This window comes from Marmota flaviventris, chromosome 2 (genome assembly GCF_047511675.1).
Source record: "Marmota flaviventris isolate mMarFla1 chromosome 2, mMarFla1.hap1, whole genome shotgun sequence".
NCBI lineage: Eukaryota > Metazoa > Chordata > Mammalia > Rodentia > Sciuridae > Marmota > Marmota flaviventris.
In genome coordinates this window covers 126,669,320-126,673,820 of record NC_092499.1, presented here as the reverse complement: position 1 = coordinate 126,673,820, position 4,501 = coordinate 126,669,320, and the positions used below count along the sequence as shown (strand labels likewise).

At 39.7% G+C, this 4,501-nt stretch overlaps 1 pseudogene; it reads left to right on the top strand.

Annotated features, from left to right (window-relative positions):
- Nucleotides 1-575: 575 nt before the first annotated feature.
- On the top strand, nucleotides 576-1,555 carry LOC114081823 (germ cell-specific gene 1 protein-like; annotated as a pseudogene).
- The last annotated feature ends 2,946 nt before the right edge of the window (nucleotides 1,556-4,501 follow it).

Sequence of the window (4,501 nt, the reverse complement as noted above, 5' to 3'; positions counted from 1 at the left end):
CAAATGTTGTTTTACTAGAGTGTATTAGACAATTTCAGCTTACCCTTTGCTCTGTAAAGTGCATTTCATTTAACTTTTCTGTACTGTATATTCTGTGTACATACTAGCCAAGGAGTCCTAATTGTATAGTATCTAGTCTCTAGATATTATATTATTGTTATATTTTATATATAATATATTATAATATATAATATGTAACTATATTATTGCCATGTTAAAAAAATAAACTATTGTTTATAATATAATATAACTGGTGATAGTCCATCCAGAAATTGTCATCATGGCAAATTGTATTATCCTTTCAATGTGATAATTTCTTTACCTTCTGAAATGTTCAACAAACCTCCTCGTATATAAAAAAAAAATTAAGTTTTCCACTGCCAGAACATCCTTTCCATGTTCTCCAACCCACCATACACCACTTGACCCCTCTGCTGGGAAGAGGGGACCTGATACATCCTTTCACCCAACACTTATTCTACCCAAATGTTTAAGACCCATCAGAAGAAACGGAAGCTTGTTTACTTCCGAACTACAACAGTGAATAAGCAGTTCCTTTCAGCTGATTAAAAAATGTTCTTACCCAGGAAATGGAACTCTCAAAGGGCTTCTCTGGAAAACAGATTCATTCATATCTGCTGCCCTCAGCCTGCTGTCACTCAGCCTGTCCACAACATCCCTGCTCAGCAGCTTCTGGTTTGTGTGCACACAGAAGGTGCCTAAGTCCCTAAACAAGGGTGGGTGGGGAGTCTGGCAGCCACGTGCTTTGACATGCCAATGTCCCTGGAGAGGGGTGTCCCCAGTGCATCAACCCAGGCGGTGGTTCAATACAGCTGGGAGACTGGGGATAACCAGTTCTCCTTCCTTACCTTCTGAGTGGCATATGACTACCCTGTAAGGAAACCATGGAAGAACCAGGGAAGAGGTGCTGAAGTTTCATTGAGTTAATGCCTCCAGCTGAGAGTGGTGAGAAGAACTGGTGGAATTTGCCACGTTGCAAGGCCCATGTCATCCTACTCTCTGATTTGGAGGGGAGTGATTGATGGAGAAGGCTTTCCTCCCCAGCCTTCCCTTGGGGCTTATAGCAAAGATCCTCTGGTTATCACTGGGAGCCCAAATCACCTACATTGGACTTGAGTTTATCAGCTTCCTTCTGCTACTGATGGATTTGCTGCTCAGGGGGGACCCTGGCTGCGGGCTCAAGCTGACTGCCTTTGCAGCCATTGTCTCCGTTTTGTTAGCATGGCCTGGGTTTCCTTCCCCTGCTGCCTGGCATTGCCAAGGTGGTCCTGGAGTTCAAATACAGACATAGTAAGAGCTTCAAAGAAAGTTGGAGTTGCCTACCCCATCACCATTGGTGCTTCCCTCAGCAGCATTCACGTGTGGCTCACCACAGAGGTCCTCTCACAGGCTACCACCAGTACCACAACAGCCCATCCATTCCATCTCCGAAGGTGCTGACTTCTATTCAGCACTATAAGACCAGAGATTTCAACAAGGGACCAGCCAGGAGCTGGAAGAAGTGGTTGGATCATCCATAGAAGAGCAGTGCTAGGAGTTAAGTGGATTTGGAGAGCCGGCTGAGTCCTACTTTGCATGTGTTTGCTCATTATCAATATCTGCTTAAGTCAAAGGGAAAGAAAATTAAGCTTATAGCTATATCTTGTATGTAATTTTTGAAAATGAAAGCTAAGGTAAAGCAAAATAGGAAAAAAGATTGATTTGCTCAAATTGGCAGGCAGTTTAAGTAATGATAAATGATAGAAATCTTGACCTCCAGCCATAACCTGCATTCTACGTTCTCAGTTGCAGGCATTGTTGTACTATATACAGCTCATTTAGCCAACATAAGAGTAGCATGCTTTATATTCATTTTCTTCAAAGGAGACTAAAGTCTACAATACTTATTTCTTGTCCTACATTTTCTTTCTGGTATAAAGGAAACTTTTAAAGACCTCAATAGCATTTTAATTACGTAGAGGACAAGGGTCATGTGTCTACAGAGACATATGTGATTTCACACAACACTTCTCATTCCCTAACTTTATGTTTCTAGGCTCTTTAGGTCATTTGTGATAAAATGTCTTATGCATATTAGCTATTAAACTGCCTTTTATTGCAAACAATTTCTTATTTCACATCTATCATCCTCATATAGTAATTAAGAAATATTAGAAGCATGAAAATGTGGGGGCCGTTAGGGTGTATAATACATTGTCAGCATCAGAAAATTTCTATGTTCAATTTCATTAGCGCTTGTTCAGTATCCACAATGGAAAAGGCATCTCTGGAAAAGCCAATTATACTTGGTGGAACCAAAAGTAAGACATAGCTGATTCAAGAGGCATCTGGTCCAACATATTAGCTCCATGTTTTGGCTCATTGCCTCCAACACAAAGATGACACACGGTGAGGAAAAAGAACAGAATGTTTTCACACACATTACTTCATGTGATCGTCTTAAGAAGTCTGTGAGGGAGACACATTTTCTAGGTGGTGGAGTGTGGAGCAGGGCTCTCACCCATGTTTGCTGGCACCTTTGGCCTGATTATGTTACTTAATGCATATGTAAATGGTGTGTGTTCACTTGACAAGAGTATTCTTCCATGAAAAACAAGAAAAATCAAAGAGCTAACTTTCAGGTAACTGTTAACCTATTGAATCTTTGTGCTAAAATGGTATAAAAATGTTCTTTTTGTTTTAAACTTAAGCAGTTTTTAAAACTGAACAGCAACAACAAAAAAATTCCATTGATAGAATTCTTGAATATTTTGTTGCTTTGTGACATTTTTCTGCATTGTCTGGGTGACATTTTCCTTTATTCTCCATAATTCATTGCCCTTTTCTTCCATTTCTTTTGCATAGCATTCTGTCTTTGGGTGCCTTTCATTTCTGCATTAAAGTTCAGAGCTGATGCTGGTAGGTACTCCAGCTCTGCTTTCTTGGTACTGTAGATGTGCCTGTACCAAATGCTGGAGCCTGAGAGTAATAAATTTTCTTCATTACCTCCTGCTGTGGTTTGAATATGGCCTGTACCCACCTCATATTGATGTTTAATTCTTCAATGCAACAGTGTCAGAAAGTGGAGCCTTTAGGAAGTGATTGAATTATGGGCGCACTGCCCTCATGAATGATTAATGATTTTCTCAAGAGACTGGGTTAGTTTTTTGGAGACTGGATTAGGTCTCAAGGAAGTGAGAAAAGTCTCACAGCACTGATTAGTTACTTCCAGAGCAGTTTTAAAAAGCAAGCCTTGCACCTCCTCGAGTCTCTCCTGCCCATGTGCTCTTTTCAAATGCTCCTGCTTCCTATTTTTGCTTCTCTATTATGATATGACTTGACATGAGACCCTCAATAGAAGCTGATCAGATGTGGCTGCCCAATCAAGGACACAACAATAAACATAAATAAATATATTTTCTTTATAAATTACCCAGCTTCAGGTGTTTTATTAAGTAACACCAAACAGATTAAGACATATCCTAAAACAAAACAGACTTCACGTACAGGGAATGTCCAAGGCCACTGGGATGCATCCAACTAGTGAGTCTTGTCATCTTAGACCTGAATTCTCATTACATGAATTATTGGACTGTGCAATGTAATGGTTTATTAGCTTTCTGTTACTGTAACAAAATAACTGATGTAATAATCTTAAAAATAGAAAAGGTTTATTTTGGCTTACAGGATTCAGTCCATGGTCGCCTGGCCCCATTACTTTTGGACCTGTAGCAAGGCAGCACATCATGATGAGAGCACATAGTAGAGGAAGCTTGTACAACTTTTGGCCAGGAATGAAAGAAAAAAACTAGGGTTCCAAAATCTCCTTCAAGAGCACACCTCCAATAACCCAGGTCTCACTTCCTAAAGGCTCTACTGCCTCCCAATAGCACTGTGGGCTAGGGACAAAACCTTTAGCACATGAATCTTTGGGGAAAGTTTCAGATTCTAACTACAATAATAATGAAATATTGTGTAATCTTTGAAAAAAAAAGAATGTTCCAAGAGAATTGTTCTGTAAAAAATGAGTTGAATACTTTTGAAAAACTGGACATTACCACTGTTGAGTGGGAAAGGTGATGTTAACGGCAGGAAAAACTTAATCTGGGAAGATTCCTCATTCAAATTGCTTTGTAAATGTCTTTAAATTCTTCACTTCAGAGATCCCAAATTGGTCAGCAAAAATTAAATTTTATGGGTGTGGTTAATGCAAGATAAACAAAGAAAGACAATCATATGCAAAGTAAAAATCTTGCCAGATGTGGTGGCTTGCATCTGTAATCCCAGCTATTCAGGAGGCTGAGGTAGGGAAATGGCAAGTTCAAGAACAGCATCAACACCTTAGAGACCCTGTCTCAAAATGAAATAAAACGTGCTGGGAATGTAGCACAGTGGTAACGCAGCCCTGGGTTTAATCTTCAGTACTGGGAGTGGGGGAAGGAGGGAGTAAAGATCTCAGTCTAAGGCAAAGATTTTTTAATAAATACACATTTGCATATTT